This window comes from Pongo pygmaeus, chromosome 11, assembly GCF_028885625.2.
Source record: "Pongo pygmaeus isolate AG05252 chromosome 11, NHGRI_mPonPyg2-v2.0_pri, whole genome shotgun sequence".
NCBI lineage: Eukaryota > Metazoa > Chordata > Mammalia > Primates > Hominidae > Pongo > Pongo pygmaeus.
The window spans coordinates 76,944,200-76,968,896 of record NC_072384.2 but is presented as its reverse complement, the minus strand read 5'-3'; the positions used below and the strand labels follow the sequence as shown (position 1 = coordinate 76,968,896).

At 41.0% G+C, this 24,697-nt stretch overlaps 2 protein-coding genes and 1 long non-coding RNA gene across 3 annotated transcripts in view; 2 read left to right on the top strand and 1 right to left on the bottom strand.

Moving 5' to 3' along the window:
• NFE2L2 (NFE2 like bZIP transcription factor 2) overlaps positions 1–24,697 on the top strand; it is a 93,186-nt gene that overhangs the window by 8,253 nt on the left and 60,236 nt on the right. The window lies entirely within an intron of this gene.
• Positions 18–24,697, top strand: part of LOC129031531 (putative uncharacterized protein FLJ44553) — a 30,176-nt gene continuing 5,496 nt past the window's right edge. Inside the window, exon 1 of the mRNA XM_054478108.2 lies at positions 18–77. The gene's annotated coding sequence lies outside the window, so the exon portion shown is untranslated. The remainder of the gene's footprint in view (positions 78–24,697) is intronic.
• Positions 3,154–13,498, bottom strand: LOC134737695 (uncharacterized). The gene is made up of 3 exons (XR_010122850.1): positions 11,199–13,498; positions 8,256–8,374; positions 3,154–4,636 (listed from the first exon to the last, which is right to left on the bottom strand). It is a non-coding gene; the product is annotated as an uncharacterized LOC134737695 (long non-coding RNA).

Sequence of the window (24,697 nt, the reverse complement as noted above, 5' to 3'; positions counted from 1 at the left end):
GGTGGGGGTGTTATCATGCAGATTCTGCTTCAGTGGGTGTTGGAGCCTGAGATTCTGGCTTTCTAACAAGCTCCCAGGTAAGTGCTTATGCTGCTGCTTTGAGGGCCACACACCTTGAGGATTAGGAAGAGTACTCATACTGGAAGAGTATTCAGCACGGGCTGGAATCCTGCATATATATCTGAGCTCTGTGTTCTGGTGTGTATATAGACTTTTTAAAAAAATTAGTAGAGATGGGGTCTCACCATTTTGGCCAGGCTGGTCTCAAACTCTGGGGCTCAAGAGATCCTCCCACCTTGGCCTCCCAAAGTGCTGAGATTACAGGCATGAGCCACTATACCTGGCTTATATAGACTGCTTCTAAGGTCCATTCTAACTGTGCAGTTCCATGATTCAGTCACTCTTTGGCTATTAACTGATTTTTTTAGGCTTCTGATTCTCATTGTTTATAAGCTGCTATATTAGAGAATTGTTCTGTACTGGAAGGCCAGATAAAAATTCTTACTTATGGCCAATAAGCTTTATTTTTCAATCTTCTACAAGTCTGCCTCAACCCATGGGAAATCTTGGCTAATAGTAACATGATACTGGGCTTGGACCATAAACTAAACTTGAGTCAGCAATATAGGGCTTTGGTTAGATAAGCAAGAATGAACTTGGGAATATAACCAAAAGAAAGGGACAGCTAATCCTACCAGAATAGGCAGTATTTATATGAATACTTTTTTCAAATATCCACAACTGGGAAAAGCTGCTGAACACATAAAGAAAAGTTAAAAGCATGGCATTATTTAGCTAGTGAAAAGAGAACAAAGACTGCCTTAAGAATAATTTTTGAATGGCAGCAGAAACCAGCATATCCTGTGAAGTAAATGGCTTTTCAGGACCTCAAAATAGATTTAGGTTGCCTCTAAAGCAGAACTTTCCCATGGTAATGATGATCCTAGGTGGTAGGATTGCCAATGGTAATTTTCTTTCCCAAAGATTCTTACAACCAACCATAAACCTACTAGATAACCTATCAGTTGTGTTATTAACTGATACGTCAGTTGGGGTTCAGTGCAGACACTTCTCTAGGTACTGAATGCTAAGAATTATATGCTTAAAAATTATATGTTCTTACCATTAGAAGGGCTGGAAGAAGGCTGAGGGAGAAGCCTTCTTCCAGCCCTTCTAATGGTAAGAGCATTAAGAGGGATGCTGTTGGGCTTGCAGTTCAGTCCACACAGCTACAATCTAGAGGTCAGGAAGCTATAGAGTCCACTGCTGACATCACAGTCATTTCTCACAGATGAAGTTAGTGGCAATACAGAGGCACAGAAAATCTGGTCACTAAAAACCACATTTAATGTTGCACGTACATCAACAACTACCAGTGAAAACTAATAGGCAGCCAGGCATGTTGGTGCATGCCTGAAGTTCCAAACATTTGGGACACTGAGGTGGGAGGATCCTTGAGCCCAGGAAGTCTAGGCTGCAGTGAGCTGTGATTGTGCCACTGCACTCCAGCCTGGACAGAGCAAGAAGCTTTCTCAAAAAATAAATAAATAGAAGGAGGGAGGGAAGGAGGAAGGTAAAAAGAGAGAGAGAGAAGGGAAGGAAGGGAAAGAAGAGGAAGGAAGGAAGGAAAGAAGGAAGGAAGGAGAAGAGAAAGAAAAGGAAGGAAGGAAGGAGAAAGAGAAAGAAAAGGAAGGAGAAAGAAGAGAAAGGAAAGGGAGGAAGGAAGGAAGGAAGGAAAACTAATAGGCAGTGGAAATAGCCTTTCTTCCTTTTACCTTTCAAATTTCAAATCATTATATCTGATTGGCACAGTTTAAATTGTTTAACAAATCCTATTAGCAGCTTAGCCTAGAATTATAGTTTCTAACTCAGTATAAGTCCATCTTTACTGAAGTATAGCATACAGACAGAAAAATGCACAAATTATAATCAGAGAGCTTGATGAATTTTCATAAAGTAAACACACCGACATATTGCTAGCACCCAGATTGGGAGGCAGAAAATACTACCATACCAGAAGCTCCCTTCATTATCTTTTCTAGGCATTATCCTCCCTCAAATTGACTGTAATCTTGGCTTCTAATACCCTAGACCAATTTGGCCTATTTTTAAACATTAGACAAAATGGAATGATACAGTGTGTATTATTTTATTACTGGCTTTTCCTACTCAACTATTTGTGAGATTCATTCATGTTGAGAGTAGTAATAGTATCTTCATTTTCATTGCTGTGTAGTATTCCATTGTATGAATATAACACGATTTATACATGCTACCAAAGATGGACATCTGGGTTGTTTCCAATTTGAGATTATTGCAACTAGTGCCACTGTGAACATTGGTGAACACACACACACACACACACATATTTCAGTTGGATATATAAAAGTGGAATTTCTCTGATGCATGGGGTTCAGCTTGAGAAGTACTGCCTAACAGTTTTTCACATCTTCATCAAAACTTGATCTTTTCCATCTTTTAAATTTTAGCCATTCTCTTCAAAGACTAATGCAGTGTATTGAATCTCATTGTTGTTTTCATTTTTCTGATATCAAATAAATTAAACACCTTTTTCATTGTTTATTGGCCATTTGGGTACCCTCTTCTGTGAAATGCCTATTCACGTATTTTGTGTGATTTTTCTATGGGCTTGTCTGCCTTTTCTTGTTTTTGTAGTCCTTTATTCTGGATATGAGTCCTTTGTCGGGTATACGTATTGATAATATCTTTTGCCACTATGTGGCTTTTTTTTTTTTTTTTTTTTTTTTGAGACGGAGTCTTGCTCTGTCACCCAGGCTGGAGTGCAGTCGCGTGATCTCGGCTCACTGCAAGCTCCTCCTCCTGGGTTCACGCCATTCTCCTGCCTCAGCCTCCTGAGTAGCTGGGACTACAGGTGCCCACCACCACGCCCAGCTAATTTTTTGTATTTTTAGTAGAGACGGGGTTTCACCATGTGAGCCAGGATGGTCTCAATCTCCTGACCTTGTGATCTGCCTGCCTCGGCCTCCCCAAGTGCTGGGATTACAGGCGTGAGCCACCGCGCCCAGCCCACTCTGTGGCTTATTTTATTCACTCTTTTAATAACGTATTTTGATGAAGACATTCATAATTTTGAATTAGTTTAGTTTATCAGATGTTTTCCTTTATGACTTATTTATTTTGCGTGTCTCCAGTTTAAGAAATCTTTGTGGACTCCAAAATCGTGAGTATTCTTCTGTTTTCTTGTGAAACTGTTATTGTTCCACTTAGATTTACAATTTATCCAGTATTGACTTTTATGGATGGTGAAAAGTGGGAAACATAGTTTTGAGCCTTCCAGTTTCTATAATTCTGTAGAGTAAAGATGGAGTATATAGAGAAGGTAGTGAAAATGTATGCAAGAAACCATATCTAACACAGTTAACTTAGGTGACTGTTTACTCTGTAAAACAGTGATATGGTTAGGCTTTGTGTCCCCACTCAAATCTCATCTTGAATTGTTTTTGTTTTTGTTTTTTGAGATGGAGTCTTGCTCTGTCGCCAGGCTGGAGTGCAGTGGCACGAACTCAGCTCACTGCAACCTCTGCTTCCAGGGTTCAAGCACTTCTCCTGCCTCAGCCTCCTGAGTACCTGGGACTACAGGCACACGCTGCCACGCCTGGCTAATTTTTGTTGTTGTTGTTTGTATTTTAGTAGAGACGGGGTTTCACCACGTTGCCCAGGCTGGTCTCAAACTCCTGAGCTCAGGCAATCTGCCCGCCTCGGCCTCCCAAAGTGCTAGGATTACAGGCGAGCGCCCGGCCTCTTATCTTGAATTGTAATTCCCAGGTGTTGAGGGAGAGACCTGGTGGGAGGTGATTGGATCATTGGGGAGGTTCCCCCATGCTGTTCTTATGATAATGAGCGAGTTCTCATAGATCTGATGGTTTTATAAGGGGCTCTTCCCACTTTGCTTCTCTCTCGCTCCCTCCTGCTGCCTTGTGAAGAAGGTGCCTGCTTCCCCTTCACCTTCCACCATGATTGTAAGTTTCCTGAGGCCTCCCCAGACATGTGGAACTGTGAGTCAATTAAATCTCTTTTCTTTATAAATTACCCAGTCTCAAGTAGTATCTTTATAGCGGTATAAAAACAGACTAATACAAACAGGTAGCTCTAAATTGTGAGTTTTTCTTAACTCCTTTGATCTTCTGTGATAGCGATTTTTCACATTTCACACTTCCCTAGTGCCAAATATCCACCTCCAGCAGCTGTTTTGCCTCTTTCTTATCTTGCCCCTTGGAAGAATGTCATCATCATTGCTGCCAGAGCACTGTGTTCTTTTTCAGAAGTTACAGCAAGAATTGGTTGGCTTTCTTTCTTTTTTTTTTTTTTTCTGAGACAGAATCTGGCTCTGTCGCCCAGGCTGATGTGCAGTGGTGGGATCTCAGCTCACTGCAACCTCTGCCTCTCGGTTCAAGCAATTCTCTCGCCTCAATCTCCCGAGTAGCTGGGATTACAGGCACAAGCCACCATGCCCGACTAATTTTTGTATTTTCAGTAGAGATGGGGTTTCACCATCTTGGCCAGGATGGTCTCGATCTCCTGACCTCGTGCTCCACTTGACTTAGCCTCCCAAAGTGCTGAGATTACAGGCATGAGCCACCGCGTCTGGCCAGATCTGCTTTCAAATAAATGAAAAGAAGACCAGGGTTAGAATTGGTAGGAAAATGTGAATATTAGAATTCTTTTAAAGAAATATAGTTTTACCACATAGTCTAAGATCGTGTGATCAAGTACAAGGCATTGTTCTAAAAGGCTTGAGGAAAAGTTGTTTCTCCTAAGAGGTTAAACAGCTCATAACCCTACCTCTCCTCACTTGCAGGCACAACCACTTCCTGCGTTTTTTTCATGTGGAGCAACCGATGTTTTCTCAATCTTATATAAGATGTTATACAAGGCCGGATGTAGTGGCTCATGCCTGCAATCCCAGCACTTTGGGAGGCCGAGGTGGGCGGATCACCTGAGGTCAGGAGTTTGAGATCAGCCTGGCCAACATGGTGAAACCCCATCTCTACTAAAATACAAAAAGAAAAAAATTTAGCTGGGCATGGTGGCATACACCTGTGATCCCAGCTACTCGGGAAGCTGAACCTGGGAAGCAGAGGTTGCAGTGGGCCAAGATCGCACCACTGCACTCCAGTCTGGGTGACAAAGCAAGACTCCATCTCAAAAAAAAAAAAAAAAAAAAGTTATACAAAAGAGGTTTCAAGCGAGTTCCCTACCTTCCTCAGAATCAGATTTTTCCCCATAGGCTCCTCTAGAAATTATGGCATGGCTACTGAAACAGTAAAATGTATCTAGAGCAAGATTCTTCTCAACGCTTTTGTGCTTATCCCCGCTCTCTCCTTTGATATTTGGATATATCATTTGGTTGCCTAATAATAATAGCTGAAGTGGGTTGTGAAATATGACTTTTTTATTATTCAACCCAATTTCTATTCCATGGCCACATATCTCTGGGCTGTTAGGAAAAATCATTTTACGATATATTTTCAACTCATACCACATAGTAGCAGGATCTTACACAGTGCCAAGGATTCTGGAATGGGGCAGGTATCTTAGCTGGTCCTTAACTAGTTCACAATGATTCAGCCAAGATTCATATACATTCTAGGGGTCCCATGGCCCCTTTATGCCTAGGACCTTCTATTGTTTCTGAGTTAACCTATTGTTTCTGAGTTATGCTCATCTGCATAAATGCATCTGCATAGTCATTCCCCTAATTCCTACTTGCCAGGCACTCTTCTAATTACTCCATGTGCATTGTCTCATTTAATCCTCATAATAACCCTATATGACAGTGTTGCTATTATTATTTACATTTTATAAATGAGGACATTGAGGTTAGGTAATATGCCCAAAGCCCTTATATCTCAGTAGTGCTGAAGTTTTTGCTGTGGATTGACTCTCTACTCTTAAAAGTGTGAGTGTTCATTAATAATCCATTGGCACACTCACTGTGCTTCTCAAATCTTAGACAAACCTCTTGTCATCACCTTGAAGAATTCATCTTTGCAAAGACCCATTACACCAAGGCATGCCAGTCATCTTAGTTAATCTTCATATTCAATTCATGAAGCAAGTATTTCTAGAGACTGGCTATATGCCCAGCACAAGTTCTGATGACAGAATGGGATAAGGAGCAACAGTAGCACAAGAGTCCCTTTCATTGAAATCTTAAAAGCAAATTTTGTCCAAGTTATCAATCTTATCTAATGGAATTTAACTTAATTAGAAAGAAACCTAAGTCCTTCAGTCACTAACCCATAGATTTAATACTTGGGACTCAGACATATGAACATTGTTGTTCTTTATGGCCATATTTTCTGGGTCATCTCCCAAAAGTAGCATATTCTTATGCTAATTTGAGTGCTACTAAACCCAAAAGGGCCCACCTTCACCCACCCCTCAATCCCCCATGGTTCAGTAGGCCTCAAGTCTCAATTTTCCAATTATCTAATAAATTGAAGGCTTCCATTGGGAGTAGGATGAGGATGGAATCTTAAGGAAATTGAAAGTGCCATTTCAGAGCCAATATAGTTTTAGTAGGTTTTAGGGATGAACCTGGTACCTAACCACTAAATATAAGGCTTTTAAAGGAATCTATGTCCATGTCCCTAAAAAAACAATTTAAAACCCAGTCTGGTTATATTCCTTAATTAAGAACCATGTTATATTCCTTATATTTGTTGGTACCTTAATCATTAAAAACTTGACCACTTTACAGTGGAACTTCTAGTATTTTCTCTACTTTTTACTCCTCTAGACGGCAGTAGATGTTTCTGTCCTGATACCAGCTCTTGACTTGAGCAAAACCGTGCTTCTAGCTACTCAAGGGCAGACAGAGCTCTCTGGAAGGGACCATTGAAGAGTTTATAACAATGTTTTACAAAGTTCAAATTGCCCTTGCTTATCTGGAATCTTTTGAAAATTAATCCCTAAGTGGCTGAATGTAAGATAACTTACTGTGAGAGCTAGTTTTACTGAAATATTTTGTCCTAGATTTTTGTGACCATGAGTGTCTCCTTCTCCCCTGGAGAAGGATATCTGTTCTATGTCATTCTCACTTCCTAGAGAGGAGAAAACAGAACTATTTCCTCTACTCTGTCAGGTAGGTCTAGTCAAACAGTCCATCATCCTGATAGCAGAATATCAGGACTTCATAACAAGAAACATAGAATCCCTAACCCCAGAGAGTAATCAACTCATCTCATTGCTTCCCCTTTAGACTAAGAGCAATTTTAGTGGAATGAGTTCCCTGGACACAGCACCTGCAGGATATGTGAAGGTGCTTTATAAACTTTCGTTTGTTTGTTTTTGAGACAGGGTCTTGCTTTGCAGTGAACAGAGTTCACTGCAGCCTCGACCTCCTGGGCTTAAGCAATACTCTCACCTCAGCCTCCCGAACAGCTGGCACCACCACACCTGGCTAATTTTTGTATTCTTTGTAGAGACAGGGTTTTGCCATGTTGTCCATGCTGGTCTGAAACTCCTGAGCTCAAGTGATCCACCCACCTCAGCTTCCCAAAGTGCTGGGATTACAGGCATGAGCCACAGCGCCCGGCCTTGCTTTATAAACTTTAAAGCAGCATATACCACTGCAGGTTGTTGAAAATTTGTCTTTATATTTCCTTTGCTTTTTAGACTAGAAAGTATTCTGACCAGCAAAAACGACCACATTACACATTTTAAAACCATTGCTAGATTTCAGTGGTGGTGGTATGATAGTAGCAATAGCAAGAGAAACAAAAAGAAGAATGTAAGGGTGGGGTATGTGTATGTCCATGCCCATGTACTGGCTTTTCTACATGCTCCAAGAAGGTTTCTCAAAGGTATCCAGTGTTCAAATGGGAAGGAGCACAAATCAGATGGGGAATCTGCCCAGGTGTCAGAGAATTCATGTTAATCTTCTGGCCAAAATAACTATCCATTCCAAGTTCATGTTGTTATTTTTTGAAAAAATAACAACCATTTTCATTGCTAATATTCTTCAAAGACTTGCAGAGATTTTACCCACTTCTGTAAAACTGTTTAAGATTTCTTAAGTTAGCTCTTAAGAACTTAAGATAGCTCTGTCTTAAGAGCTGAGATAAATTCTAGTCTGGAAGTAAGAATGACCCAGAACAGATGCCCTTTCTCAATTCCACATTAATGGAGACTTTAGGCTGCCTTAAAAAAAGGCAGGGCTGTGTATGGACCCAGTAAAGGGTGGAGAAACAAGGTTGGTAGTGACTCACTTCAGTTTTTGGAAGGAGGCGGATTAAGTTTCCACCCCCACAAGCCTAATGCTGGGAACTCCCACTTTGGAAGATGAGGCAGATCTTGACATGAAAGCAGTCTGAAGTAGCGTCCTACCCTAGAAAAGAAGTTACATTCATTGTTAGATTTGAGACTGCACAGCTAAAATGTAAGAAACAGAAGTGTCCAGTATATTCAAAAGCCTTAAAAATGCACATTTTGTTCGCTGACCAATGTCAAATTTATAACTCTATCTTTAGGAAGTTATTAAGCATGTGTGCAAAGATTAAACTGCTAGGCAGATCATCTAAACTGTGTTTATCGTAAAAAAATAGAAAACCAACCTAAGTGTCCAAAAATAAGAGTTTAATTAAATACATCCATATAATGTTATATTTTTTATATTTAAAATAATGTTATAGATACATATTTATTAGTGTGGTAAGGTTTCTAAAATATATTAAGGACAAACACAAGTGACCAACCAATATGTACTTGATGATTCCATTTCAGTAAAATAAATACATGTGTAAGTATATGCATATGGTTTTAAAAGTTCTTAAGGGGTTTCTGGTTCAAGGTGGTGGATTGACTACATGCATTTAACTTCCCCTTGCTCTCTAAATCTCACTAACATGATATAAAAATACACACACATACAGTCACAAAGAACACAGTTTGTATAAAAGTACGAAAAGAAACTCCCCCTGACTTTACCCCCCATCCAAACTCTAGGTCTTGCCTCCATCTCTAGAAATGGGAAGAATGCTGAGGAGTAAGACAAAAGAATGGGAAAAGGAGATTTTGACTTTTTTTTTTAATACTTTCTATACTATTTGATGTTTTCATAGTACTGTGTATTTTTGTAACTTTTAAAGTTATTGAAGGCTAAATTTAAAAGTGGTAATACAGTAGCATCACAGCATTTTGCATTTAGCTTAACTAGCTTTCACCTAAATTTGGGAAGGATGGAGGGCAAATGAGAAAGAATAAAGGAAAGAGAAAATGGAGAGAAAGAGGAAAAAAGGGAGTGCAAGAGAGAACATTTTAAATGGTGGTGTGATTTCTGCCTGACCTTTCTTCTTTCTCTCTCTCTCTCTCTCTCTCTAAGAGACAGTATCTCTCTCCGTCACCCAGGCTGAAGTGCAGTGGCATGATCATAACTCACTGCAGCCTCAAATTCCTCGTTCAAGCTATCCTCCCCACTCAGCCTCCTGAGTAGGTGGGACTACCAGCACATGCCACCACACCTGGCTAATTTGTTTTTATTTTTACAGACACGGGGTCTTGCTATGTTGCCCAGGCTGGTCTCGAACTCTTGGTCTCAAGCAGTCCTCCCACCTTGGCCTCCCAAGGCAATAGGATCTGATCTTTTCAATTAGCTTGGTCCTAACCCAAAATAAATCTGAAAGAGCTGATGTGAATTTGATCTATTTCTGGTCCTGTGTGCTCTTCATATGTTGAGTATCTTGCCATGCTAAGTGTGATTCTATTGTTAACAGGTCCTTTTATTTTTATTTGTTTATATACATTTAAATAGCGTGGCTTATAAATACAACTACTTCATTAGTTGCTCAACTAACAAAGCTTATGTCATGCACATGTGTTGGGTTTTCTACGTGCTCCAAGGTGCTATTCCAAACTTAATGATTTAAGGTATTTTCAGGGGTAATCCCATTCCCCTCTTAATTTAGTGGTTAACTCTCAATAAGATGGAAAGCCAGTGCAGATATTAGTAATCAGTGGTGGAATTCAGGTGTTTTTAATTTTCTTCCTCTCTCTCTTTAGTTCTATTTTCAACTTGGATAATAAGTATTCCTTTTGTAGTAAGAAAACTAGGCTGGGCACAGTGGCTCATGCCTGTAATCCCAGCACTTTGGGAAGCTGAGGCTGGCAGATCACGAGGTCAGGAATTTGAGACTCAGCCTGGCCAACATGGTGAAGCCCAGTCTCTACTAAAAATACAAAAGTTAGCCGGGCATGGTGGCACACGCCTGTAATCCCTCAGGAGGCTGAGGCAGGAGAATTGCTTGAACCCAGGAGGCGGAGGTTGCAGTGAGCCGAGATGGTGCCATTGCACTCCAGCTCTGTGCGACAGAGCAAGACACCATCCAGGGGAAAAATAATAATAAAATAAAGTAACATTATATCTGTATCTGTCTACCTATTTATTTATTTAGAGACATGGTCTCACTCTGTCAACCTGGCTGGAGTGCAGTTGTGTGATCACAGCTCACTGCAGACTGGGGTTCCTGGGCTCAAGCAATCTTCCCACCTCAGCCTCCTGAGTAGCTGGGACTGCAGGTGTCCACCACCATGCCTGGCTAATTTTTTATTTTTATTTTTGTAGAGACAGGGTCTCACTATGTTGCCAGGCTGGTCTTGAACTCCTGGCCTCAAGTGATCCTCCCGCCTTGGCCTCCCAAAGTGTTGGGATTACAGGTGTTAACCACTGCACTGGGCCAGAAAACTATGTATTTTTAAAAACTTTTTGAAATGATAGCTATAGCTCTTATTCCACCTTCACCTGGATGATGAGCATCTAGGGACTCTCTTCTCTTTTCATGACTCAACTCTATTCTCATAGGCATCTCATTTCCTTCTTCTGCCACAAGTGGAGCACTTTTCAGTGATAAGAAATCATAGCATCAGAATTTTGCACCTGCTATCCATCCAGTTAGAAAACCCACTCAGTCCCTATCTGTGTCAAATAGTATTTATAACTAGCCCCTCAAATGATTTTCTCTTTTTCCTTGTGTAAAGTGCTTCCTGAAATTATAAGAAACTCAAATTTATATTAATCAGTAAGACTTTTTCTTCAGAATTTGAAATATACATAGAAAAATGTTGTTTGTAGCAAAAATGTTAAACAGACTACTATTTTATGATATAAATTAAAAGTCAGCCAAGAAACTTCAGATAGCATAGATGAACTCACATACTGATGATTAATCCGTGCTTCTGGCTGCAAAATTGAACAAGTGGAGTTGGGCCATCCCCAAAGAACAGGTTTGAAATCCTGCAAAGACAGTCAAGCTTTTATCTCAGGCCTGTGGGGTAACCAAATCCTTTGGATCCTTTTGAAGTTAGGGGGTAAGGAGCAGTTGAGAGATTTTTACTCTTTAGGGGATGAGGTCCTATAGAAATCTGCCCAACCTGGTAGCCTAACCAGGTTGCAGGGTTAATGGTCCTGATCAGTAGAAAGTGAGACTCCAAGACTGTGTGTTCTCTGTGGAAGACAGACACTTGGATAGATACTTAATTACAAGTTAGGGACCCAGTTTTTGTTTGGTTGGTTGGTTTTGTTTTTTCGTTTGTTTGTTTGTTTTGAGACAGAGTTTCCTCTGTCACCCAGGCTGGAGTGCAGTGGTGCCATCTCAGCTCACTGCAACCTCCGCCTCCCGGGTTCAAGCGATTCTCCTGCCTCGGCCTTCTGAGTAGCTGGGATTACAGGCGCCTGCCAACATTCCCGGCTAGGGACCCACTTTTAATACCTTATTATGTGATGCAGAACAATTTCTTTAATCTCGTGGACTCTTATTTTTATAGATTTGAAATGGAAATGATATTGTTTATTCTGCAAATTAAATGAGAGGCTCCCTATAGATATACAGTGCTGAAGTCCTAATGGATAAGAACAACCTTTAAAACATTTATTAAGATAAAAATGATAAAATACATCCTGTCTATAGTACAATTGTTGAGTCTTTTTTAGTGTGAAAAGTCGTAGATAAGCAGTTCCTGAGGAGCCCAGTGGGAAGCCTGGAAAGACCTTCGTGTTCTCCTTTAGTATTTTGTAATTTGTTTACTTATTAAACTAATGCCTAGGCAACAAGAGTCGCATTTTTCTTGCATGGAATCCATCTCTAAGAAAACATACACCTGGAAGCTGTCAACAACAATAAGCCAACAAGCCAGGGTGAGCCCATTGACAGAGTTGGCATGGATCAGCTTTAATCCTTTCTCAGGGCACTGAAGCAAAGGACTTAGGAGAGTACTTGTCAGGGGTTCTCACAGGAATTCCACTCTGCCTGGCTATCCAAAGATCACAGCCACCTCCCCGGTCACCTGACATCAGGGCTGCTAAGGATGCTTTACAGAAAGCTCTGCTGAACCAAACTCAGGAGATCTCAAATAGCACAAGTCCAGATGTAAATTCTGAAAATCCTTCTTGAGATGAAAATCTCTCTCCCCAGATCCATCAAGCTCCCAGATAACATGCCAACTTGGTCTCTTTGTTCATTATCTCCAAGATCTCAGGCTGGCTGCTAAGCCACTGCGGCAGCCTCCTTACCTGATGTCCCACTTATACCCCCAAACTCAACACAACTTCTCTAGGATATTCTGTCCATTACACCATTTTACCCCAAATTCTTAGGTGTCCTAAAGTTTTATTCCAGCTTGGATTGTGCACAGTAACTCCAATACTATCCTCACCACTATTCCCATGCCTCACCCCCACTAAGCCTGCTGGGCTGGGCCTGCACTGAATCTCCGCACCACCCTCACCCACTCCACCCTACCTCACCATCTTTGTTGGATCACTGCTCACTTGCAGAAACCCAAGTGTAAACCCTGCTAGTCATTTCCACTCTTTTTGGTCTTTAATCACACATGATAGACCTTTAACGTGTCCCTTAGACTCTATGATATTTGATAGTAAAAGAGGTATTGAAGGCATATTTTCTGCTCCTCCTGCCTTCAGATTCCTCCTTCTGTCCCTACTTCTGAGATGGAGACTGAGTAGGGAGTCACCAAATTGATCTGGAGAAGATGAACTAGATGTGCTCAGATTATGGACCCTGGCCTCAGTGGGGAGAAACTGGAATTCTAACCCACCAGTCCAACTGTCATATCCAATTTTAAACTCTGGCTGGGAACCATGGCTCACACCTGTAATCCCAGCATTTTGGAAGGCCAGGCAGAAGGATTGCTTGAGTTCAGGAGCTCAAGACCAGCCTGGGCAACATAGTGAGACACTGTCTCTACAAAAATAAAAACAAAAAACATGTCTGGCAGCAGACTTCTCAGTGGAAATCTTACAGGCCAGGCGACAGTGGCATGACATATTTAAAGTGCTGAAGAAAAAAAAAAAACTTTTATCCTAGAATAATATATCCAGGGAAAATATCCTTCAAAGATGAAGGAGAGATAAAGATTCCCAACCAAACAAAAGTAGAGGGATTTCATCAACACCAGACTTCTCCTACAAGAAATGCTAAAGGGAGTTCTTCAATTTGAAAGAAAATGATGTTAAGGAGCAATAAGAAATTATCTGAAGGGGCCGGGTGCAGTGGCTTACGCCTGTAATCCCAGCACTTTGGGAGGCCGAGGCAGGCGAATGACCTGAGGTCAGAAGTTCAAGACCAGCCTGGCCAACATGGTGAAACCCTGTCTCTACTAAAAATACAAAAAAAAAAAAAAAAATTAGCCGAGCATGGCAGTGCATGCCTGTAATCCCAGCTACTCGGGAGGCTGAGGCAGGAGAATCACTTGAACCTGGGAGGCAGAGGTTGTAGTGAGCCGAGATTGTGCCACTGCCCCTCCAGCCCAGGCAACAGAGTGAGACTCCGTCTCAAAAAAAAGAAATTATCCGAAGGTATAAAACTCACTGTTAAGTACACAGACAAGCACAGAATATCATGACACTATAATAGTGTTGTGTAAACTACTCATATCTTGAGCAGAAATTCTAAAAGGTGAATCTATCAAAAATAGTAACTACAACAACTTTTCAAGACATAGATAGTAGAATAAGACATAAATAGAAACAATAAAATGTTAAAAAGTGGGGGCAATGTAGTGTGGAGTTTTTATTAACTTTCTCTCCTTTGTTTTTGCAATTAGTGTTAAGTTGTCATCAGTTTTAAATAATGGGTTATCACGGAGGATCGCTTGAGCCCAGGAGTTTGAGACCAGCCTGGGCAACACAATAAGACTCTCTCTATATAAAGAAAAAAAACTTAAAAAAAAAGAGAAAACAAGATCCAGCAATCTGTTGCCTACAAGAAACACTCTTCACCTATAAATACACACATAGGCCTAAAATAAAGGGATGGAAAAAGATAGTCCACACAAATGAAAACCAAAAAAGAGTAAGAGTTGCTATATTTCTATCAGATAAAATAGATTTCAAGAGAAAAATATAAAAAGAGACAAAGAAGATTATTATATAATGATAAAGAGGTCAACTCAGCAAGAGGATATAACAATTACATATGCACTCAACACTGGAGTACCCAGATAAAAAAAGCAAATGTTATTAGAGCTCAGGAGAGAGACAGACCCCAATACAATAGTAACTGGGGACTCCAACACCACACTTTCAGCATTGGACAGATCATCCAGACAGAAAATCAACAAACATCCAACTTAATCTGCACTATAGACCAAATAGACCTAATAGATATTTACAGAACATTTCATCCAACAGCTGTAGAATACACATTCTTCTCCTCAGCACACGGATCATTCTTGAGGATAGATCATATGTTAGGCCACAAAACAGGTCTTCAAAAAAAATTTTTTTTTAATTAAAATCAGGCCAGGCATGGTAGCTCACGCCTGTAATCCTAGTACCTTAGGAGGCTGAGGCGAGTGGATCACCTGTGACCTATTCATATAACGGACACTACACAACAAGGAGAATGAAGGAACTAAAACTTTGTGCAATCACATGTATGAATCTCACAAACATAATGGTGAGCAAAGTAAGCCAGGCACAAATGAGAACACATTATATTATTCCATTTATATAAAATTGAAAATCAGACAAAATAAATCAGTGATGTTGGAAGTCAGGATGGTGTTTACCTATTGGGATGGTGGAGATAGTAGTGACAAAGAGGAAGGCACCAGAGCTACTTTGGGGTGGTAATATTGTTCTTTTCCTTGATCATACTCACATAGGTTACATAGGTGTTGATTTTGTGAAAATTCATTGAACTGTAAACTTACCTACTTTTCTGCATGCATGTTATCCTTAAAAAGTTTACTAAATAACCTGTACATCCTTATGATAGGAAATCTAGAAAACAGAAACTATATAGTGTTAAAAAACAGTTTTCAAAATAAGGAAACATTATGACTATCATATAAATATAAAATGAGCACATCAAAGATTTTATTTAACTCATTAATTAATGAGAAAACTAGTAAGGTGTTATAGCTGGTTCAAATGGATTTGATTTACAGAGATCTATATTACCTGCCAGACAAAATTTATTTGCATTGACACGAACAGGGATCATTTCCAGTTATAACAGGAAACATTTGCATTAATGTCAATTTTCTACATCTTCACCTCTTTCTCTACAGAGTTGTAAATAGTCTAATCAAAGACTAGTCGAAGACAATGAAAGTAGAAATTAATGGATGCACTAATTAGGACACCCACTAAATTTCAAAGGCTTTAACATTTTTACTTACAATAGAGTAAAGTCAAAACAACCTGTAATCCTTCTATTCAGGAGTAATCTATATATACACAATTTTGTGCCATATTTTTAAATATTACATAAGAATTGTCTTATATCTAGAGCAAAATTACTTAAGTAAAATTTTTAGAAAACAACTTTTCATATTGAGTACAGAGGTTTTTTTCCCCTTTGTTCTAAAAATCCTCTATTCACATTTCTGGTTATTTCCTTAACATATTTTCTTAGAAGGAAAAGTATTGGATCAAAAGATATGACCATTTTTAAGACTCTTGATACATATTGCCAAGCTGTTGTGGTGGTTGTTGTTGTTGTTTTGTTTTTGAGACAGAGTCTCGCTCTGTCACCCAGGCTGGAGTGCAGTGGAGCAATCTCAGCTCACTGTAACCTTTGCTTCCGGTTTCAAGTGATTCTCCTGCCTCAGCCTCCTGAGTAGCTGGGACTACAGGTGTGCACCACCACGCCTGGCTAATTTTTGTATTTTAGTAGAGATGGGGTTTCACCATGTTGGCCGTGGTCTCGAACTCCTGACCTCAAGTGATCCACCTGCCTCAGCCTTCCAAAGTGCTGGGATTACAAGTGTGAGGCACTGGCCCAGCCTTATATTGCCAAGTATTATAGGAATACTTTGCAGCACATAATTAAGTTGGAGGGTGAGAGGAAGCAAAAATCTTTCTAAGCTACTTTCATACTCCCAGAATTACTCCTGTCTGTAAGACTTCCAGGAGTAAAATATGTTTATAGTTTTGCAACTACCCACCATCTGCCTTTTTCTCTTCCTTTGCTTTTGGACTTTGAGCAAAAATCCAGTACTTGCCTAAGGAAAAAGTGTGGGTTGGCACAGCAAACCACAAAAATCTCAAGTTCTAACCAAATTTAAGGCTACAAGACGCCTCCCTGCACTGATGGCTTCATCTGTATTAGGTTATAAATCCCTTGAGGAATTTTCTAGGACCCAATTCTAGCCCTACTTCCCGTGTTTACACATATTTTCTGATCTGTTTTGCCAGTCTTGATTTAAAATATTCTGGCAGCCGGGCGTGGTGGCTCACAACTGTAATCCCAGCACTTTGGGAGGCTGAGTCAGGTGGATCACGAAGTCAGGAGATCAAGACCATCCTGGCTAACAAGGTGAAACGCTCTCTCTGCTAAAAATACAAAAAATTAGCTGGGCATGGTGGCACACGCCTGTAGTCCCAGCTACTAGGGAGGCTGAGGCAGGAAAATCGCTCGAACCTGGGAGGCAGAGGTTGCAGTGAGCCAAGATCGCACCACTGCACTTCAGCCTGGGAGAGAGAATGAGACTCTGTCTCAAAAAATAAAATAAAATAAAATAAAATAAGAATAAAATAAAATAAAATTCTATAAGCCACATATATCTAACCATGGGACCCAACTTAATTCAACTATTCTATCAATTGCCTACCGAGTGCCAGGAACTGTGGTGTACTAGGCCCAGAGTAAGTCATGAGCAAAACAGACTTTTTCCTGCTATAGGAGCAGAAAGGTGTAGTACCTTTCTTCATCCATCCTAAGCGTTAAAGTTGACACTCCTATAACAAAAGACAGATTAACAAGAGAAAAGCATAACAAATTTATTTAACCAAAGTTTTACATGAAATGGGAGCCTTTCGAAATGAATAGCCCCCCTCCCCCCAAAAAAGAAATGAATACCCAAAGATGCAAGGAAAACTGTGTTTTTATGCTGAGGCTCGATGAAGAATGGACAGCCATGTAGAAATGTAACTGGACAAGAGATTATGACCTTACTGTAATAGGCTGAGGAGGAAACTCAGCAAGGCCTGTCTTTCTGTTTAGGTTCTTCTGGGTCTCTTTATGTAGCATTCCTTCCTCCTGAGTATGGGTAGGACCTCTCTGGAATGAGAGTCTTCAGGATAAAATGGAGAGAGTGACCTAGAGGTTTTATGGCTTGCTTTGCAGAAGAGTGGTCCTAGTTTCTAGGACCTGTCTTGGGATAGAGGAATTCTATTTCTATCCTTGCTTTAGAGGAGAAAAAGAGACAAGAGACAGGAGAGCAGAAGAGGGTCAGAGAACACTTGATTCTGAGGTCCTTCTAGTGTCCTTCAGTTTAAAGTACTCAGCCAAGGGCCGATCATGGTGTCTCACACCTGTAATCTCACTACTTTGGGAGGCTGAGGTGGGAAGATAACTTGAGGTCAGGAGTTTGAAACCAGCCCGACCAATATGGTGAAACCCTGTCTACTAAAACACAAAAATTAGCCAGGCATGGAGGCGGGTACCTGTAATCTCAGCTACTTGGGAGGCTGAGGCAGGAGAATCGCTTGAACTCAGGAGGCAGAGGTTGCAGTGAGCCGAGATCGCACTATTGCACTCCAGCCTGGGCGACAGAGTGAGACTCCCTCTCAATAAATAAAAAAATAAATAAGTAAAGTACTCAGCCAAGTGAGGTGCCATAATTTGGAGTAACATGTCCTGAGTCCTGACACTGCGCTGAGGATTTAGAAAGTATGATTACCATATACTATATAAAATATAGCCATATATATATAGAAAGAGCATTATACATTTTAATGTCAAGCTATTTATTATTTTGTTTTATTTCTTTGTTTTATAGAGACAAGGTGTTATTATGTTGCCCAGGTTGGAGTGTGTATGTATAGGCGCGATCATAGTGCACTGCAGCCTTCAACTCCTGGCCTCAATGGATCCTCCCGGCCTCGTCCTCCCAAGGCTATTTATTATTTTGTTATATTGGTAGGTAGGTCTCTTACCAACTGGATAAAATGCTCCTTGAAGGCAGGGGCCATGTCTTTACTTCTCTGGTATACTCCAAAGTGCTGAGAATTTAATAGGCATCCAGTGGAGAGCAACCCAGTTGAAAACATTAGCGCCTCATGTCTGCATGAACCAAGCTTGCCTTCCAGCTCCTCACAGAATCTCTGTGGGAATAAGTCACATGATTGGAAAACATGAAATAACTTACTATGTAAGTGATCATTTTACACTTTATATCATCACCAATAGGTGGCACCATCAATTTTAAAATTATATAGCCCAAAATTGTACATATTTATGGTGTTTGTTCAATAGATGTTTATTGGACTCCATGTATGTAGAAACTTCTCAGCTCGCCACTACCACCAGAGTAAAAATAAAAGTATTACAGACACACTTTATCATACTTTCTTTTCTAGTAATACCCTAAAAAACGTGTATTTCCACTTTCAGATTTCATCCCCGTTTTAAAAAAACAACATCTAAATCTTGGATAACAACACAAAAACAACGGTTTTACAATTTTGTCCTTTTGTGTGTGTGTGTGTATGTGTGTGCATTCCAACCCAGCTTAATATCTTATTGTAAAAGGGAAAAAGGGATGCAAAAATAAATAAAAAGCAAATTTAAAAACCTAGGTTTTAGTGGGGGAAGGGGACCTATCAGCAGAATTTAACCCGAGTTGGCTTTCTAGTTAACACAATTTACCACTCCTCTCTTTCTTTCCTTTTGGAAGATAACAAAAGTTTGATTCAGGCACAGAAGAATTATTTCAACAGCTTCCAAGGCCGCATAATCCCATCTGGAGATAATAAAAGGCCCCATTCCTCTGTGTTTATTTCAAGAGGTTCGTTCTTTGGAATGACCTGAGGTTGCAAACTGTAGAACAGTTGCCAGCTGAAGAGAACTGCAGCTTGAGTGCTACTCAGGAAGTCTCTATGGACCTGGGATAACTCCTCTGAGATTTCCTTATTGTAGAAAGAGGCCCCTGTGCCCTTCCTTCTCTACAAGATGAGGGCGAAAAAGGGACAAAAGAGAAAAAGAGGGGAAAGGGAGCAGTGAGGAAATTAAACTGCAGTATTTGCATCAAACATCATATAATAGTCACTAATTCACTAATTTATCCACCTACTGCTGAGAGAATAGGAAACTCTGCCCAACTCTGCCTTTTTTTTTTTTTTTTTTTTTTTGAGGCGGAGTCTTGCTCTATCGCCCAGGCTGGAGTGAAGTGGCGTGATCTCGGCTCACTGCAAGCTCCGCCTCCTGGGTTCACGCCATTCTCCTGCCTCAGCCTCCCAAGTAGCTGGGACTACAGGCGCCCGCCACCATGCCCAGCTAATTTTTTGTATTTTTAGTAGAGACGGGGTTTCACCGTGTTAGCCAGGATAGTCTCGATCTCCTGACCTCATGATCCGCCCGCCTCGGCCTCCCAAAGTGCTAGGATTACAGACGTGAGCCACCGCGCCTGGCTGGCTGTGCCTCTTTTTACTGAATGTCTTTAAAGTGCGATGAATGGCGTTAGGGAGTTGGGAAGATGCACAGAGGGAACATAAAAGGGTTTTTGTCATTCAGGAGCTTCCAATCTAGTAAACCATAAGAGTGTCTTGTATAGTGGTGGTTAGAAAGCCAGGCTGCTTTATTCATTTGTACCACAACTCCACCACCTATGCACATTTGTGCTAATTTCAAGCAAAGGGAAATATGGATCCACCTTTACACTACTCTGCAAAAAAGAAAAATTACCTATCCTCCTCTGATGTTTTTAGAAATTCGAAATAAATTTTAAATGAAGTAAAGCAATGAGGCAAAGTTTTTATTTCAAACCATGAGCCCTTCTTTCCCCAGTAGTTGAGAATCTCTATGATACTTATTCAATGTGATGAAAGATTGCTTAGGCTCAGAAAGGAGTAAGTTATGACTGGAGACAATGACTTTGCAACATAATCAATTCATCTAGTTTTTCTATTACCTTGACAGCCTGGGTCCAGGAGCAGGGAAATTAGATGGTGTGTCCTATTCAGAGTTGGGATTGGCAAGACTGGCTTATGGGCCAGGGATGATGAAACCAGCATGCTGGTCAAAGCCTTTGCTAAATATCTCCCCATGGAGCCCAGGCTCAGAAATGGCTGTCCAGCCTTTTGCAGCCCTTCCTAGGCTGCCATAAAAATGTACCACCAGGCGGCTTCAAACAACAGAAATGTATACTCTCACAGTTCTGGAAGCTAGAAGTCCAAGACTAAGGGATTGGTGGGATTGTTTTTTTCTGAGGTCTCCAAAGGAGAATCTGTTTCATGCCTCTTTGCCAGCTGCTGATGGTGGCTGGCAATTGCTGGTATTCCTTGTCTTGTAGATGCATCACTCACATCTCTGTCTCCATCGTCACATGATGTTCTCGCTATATTTCTGCATCTTCACATGGCCGTCTTCACGTGGACATTAGTCTTGTTGGATTAAGGGCCCACTCTACTTCTCTAGTATGACCTCATCTTAATTAGTTACATCTACAATGACACTATTTCCCCCAATAAGCTCACATTCTGAGGTACTGAGGGCTAGGACTTCAACATATCTCACCAAGGGGACAAAATTCAACCTACAACAGGCCTGATGGCAGGGAAGAGAGCTGAGTGTTGTAGGGGGAGAAGAAGGGACTAAGGGCTGGTCAGAGTGGCAGGGAGTACAGGGTGGAATTCTCAACACTCAGGAATGGTGGAGGTGGCTGTGGTCTCAAATTGATCCGAGTTTAGGATAACTGTATTGGTTCATGCAGATTTAATTGTGCCTCCAGTTTTAGAACTTTTTTTTTTTTTTTGAGATAGGGTCTCCCTTTGTTGTCCTGGCTAGAATGCAGTGGCGTGATCATAGCTCACTGTAGTGCTAACATCCTGGGCTCAGTCTCTTGATTGGCTGGGACTACAGGAGCTCACTGCACTATGCCCAGATTTTTTTTGATTTGTGTAGAGATAGGGTCTCACTAGGTTTTACAGGCTGGTCTCAAGCTCCTGGGCTCAAGCAATTCTCCAGCCTGGACCTCCCAAAGTGCTGGGATTATAGGTATGAGCCACTGCACTCAGCCTAGAACACCACTTTTTAACCATCAGGACTTTACTTGGATATGTGAGTTAAGTGCTTTACTAAAGTCCCAGTGTAGATGGATTCAGTCCTCTCCAGAGGCTTGGGGTGCTAATCTGGTTGGAAGTGAGAAGCTTGGGGACTTGTCTTAAGCTGTGCTTTATGGCAAGCTCATCATGCTTACATGGTTTGTTATTACTTAGGGCAATCTGGGATTAGGGGAGCTGATGAAGATTAGGGAAGCCAGACCCCCAATCAACCCTTGGACTTGCGTTGGTCTCTAGCTTATCCTTTTATCTTGCTGACCTTTCAAGATCTGTTGTAACTATATTAACTCAAATCTGTTTTTTGGAAATTGAACCAAGACTATACGATCTCCATGCTCTCAGACTCACTTACTGGCTTATGCTCATCGAGAGAGAGGGCAATGTGCAGCGTGCAGTATGAGTTAGCTTTTGTAGTAGAATAGTTCAAGCATTTTAGAGCAGGCTATAGCCACAGAAGACTTGCATAGTGTGGCAACACAGGTTATACAACTTAACGCAAACAAAAAGATGCACATTTAATTAAGTATGGTGAATGGTCACTTCTGGGGAGGAGGAGGAGAATAAGAGGAGAAACATAAAATAGATGGATGGATGGATAGATAGGTACACAGATAGATAGATAGATAGATAGATAGATAGATAGATAGATAGATAGATAGATAATCAATAGATAGGGATAAATAGAATGAGAGAGAGGCCGTGAAGAGACTGATGAAGAGAGGGTACTATAGACTGAGGAGTATTATTAATTCAACCTCCTGCATCTTTAGTCTAAAAGAACAAGAATAGCCAGAATGTCTGGATTAAAAGTGCGAATCCTCTACCCACTAGGTTTTTGTAAGTTAGCTAATCTCTCTTTCCCTCAGCTCATTTAAAACAGAGGTAATATTAGTACCTACCTCATGGAATTGTTGTGAAAATGAAATGAGTTGGAATGTGTAAAGAGCTTAGAAGAGCACCTGACACTCAACCAGTAACTACCAGTAATAAACATTCAATCATATGGTCAGGAGAATTAAGTAAAATAATCCATATAAAATGCTTAGGCACTTAACAGTGCCTGGCCCATTGTGTTCAATAGACGTTAGTTAGGCGGCTGTTGTCATACTCAACATCATTGTCATTATCATCATTTCTTTAAATGGCCAGCTCCATTCCTTTAGTCACTTACAGAGAGGTAGCTGGACACAGTGTTGTACAGTGGAAAGAGAATGCTTTCTCCTATACTAATGCCACCTCCATCTTTTCCTTTTGTGTGATCTTAGGCAAGTCAATTCTTCCAGCATTGGTTTCTGCAAGTAAGCCTCCTATACCCGTTGTCAGCATTAAATCTCACTCTGGGCACATCACTCATGTGGAGGCTCTAGTGTTGAAACCCCACACTTAACTCTGTATTAGCTATTGTGCCAGGCAAGCAAAGACAAGGGCCTGACCCTCGGGGAAGTCATGTTGGCCCTAGTGAAATGGCCAGACCGTTAGGCATACCATGCCCTGTACCTGCGCAAGCCTTGTCAGTGCAGCCTAAATGCGTAGCCCCAGTGTGGAGTCATTTGGAACCATTAGTGTCACATGGAAGCAGGGACCCAAACCAAGATGGGTCAATCTGGGTCATTCCCCATTGTCTGAGGGATTCTACTTGTCTTGTTTTGACTTTTGATTTTCTGTTTTGTGTCAGAGTTACCCAGAAATTGCTTTGTGTCAGGTGTTATACTGTTTCATATGTATTCTCTCATTTAAACCTCATAATAACCCTGTGAGGAAACCGCTGCTATTCTCCCCCATTTTATGGATGAAGAAACTGAGGTACAGCATTTTAGAGTAATTTACCCCAGGTTACACAACTAGTAAGTGGCTAAGCCAGTAGCCAAACCCCAGCAGTCTGGCAGCAGAACCCTTGCTATTATATAATACTACCTCTTGGAAATTTCCAGGGAGTTTGGCAGTTTGGGCCAAAATGAGAATTGGACATAATCTGTGATCCAACAGTTTCACTTTAATGAATTTATGTAACAAATCTGTTTGACTTGCTGTTTGAATTGCTTATAATGACAAAAGAAAAAAAGGTAAACATCCACCTACAGGAAACTAGTTAAATAATTTATGCTATATTGTTGCAACAGGGTGATGCAGACTCATGAAAAATAATAATGCAGGCTGGGCGCGGTGGCTCACACCTGTAATCCCAGCACTTTGAGAGGCTGAGGCGGGTGGATCACCTGAGGTCAGGAGTTCGAGATCAGCCTAGCCAATATGGTGAAACCCCGTCTCTACTAAAAATGCAAAAAATTAGCCAGGCATGGTGGTGCGTGCCTGTAGTACCAGCTACTTGGGAGGCTGAGGCAGGAGAATTGCTTGAACCAGGGAGGTGGAGGTTGCAGTGAGCTAAGATCATGCCACTGCACTCCAGCCTGGGTGACAGAGCAAGACGCTGTCTTGAAAAAAAAAAAAAAAGAAAGAAAGAAAAGAAAAAGAATAATGCAGATTTATATGCATTCATGTGAAGCTATCCTCAAGATATATTCTGAAGTGAAAGGAACATTGCAAAACTGTGTATTTTTTATTTTTTATTTTTTAACCTGGCTCGCTACTGACAGATGTATTTTTTAAAATATTGCAAAATAGCCGGGTGCGGTGACTCATGCCTGCAATCCCAGCACTTTGAGAGGCTGAGGCGGGTGGATCATTTGAGGTCTGGAGTTTGAGACTAGCCTGGCCAACAGAGTGAAACCATGTCTCTACTAAAAATACAAAAATTAGCTGGGTGTGCTGGTGTGCACCTGTAATCCCAGCTATTCAGGAGGCTGAGGCAGGAGAATCGCTTGAGCCTGGGTGATGGAGGTTGCAGTGAGCTGAGATTGTACACTGCACTCCAGCCTGGGTAACAGAGTGAGATTCTGTCTTAAAAAAAAAAAAAAAAAAGAGAGAGAGAGGAGAGAGGAAGTAAGAAAAAACTCATTGGTGGTATGGAGGTTTCAGACCCTCCTCAAAGGTTCCTGTTCACTTTGGGTTTCTAGGGAAACCTGATTCAGTCTGAGTTCCTGAAGTACGACGACGACTCCTGCAGGTTAACATTGTGGCCACTTCTGTGCCTCATTTCACTTAACCCTCACAACTATGTATAAAGTAGTT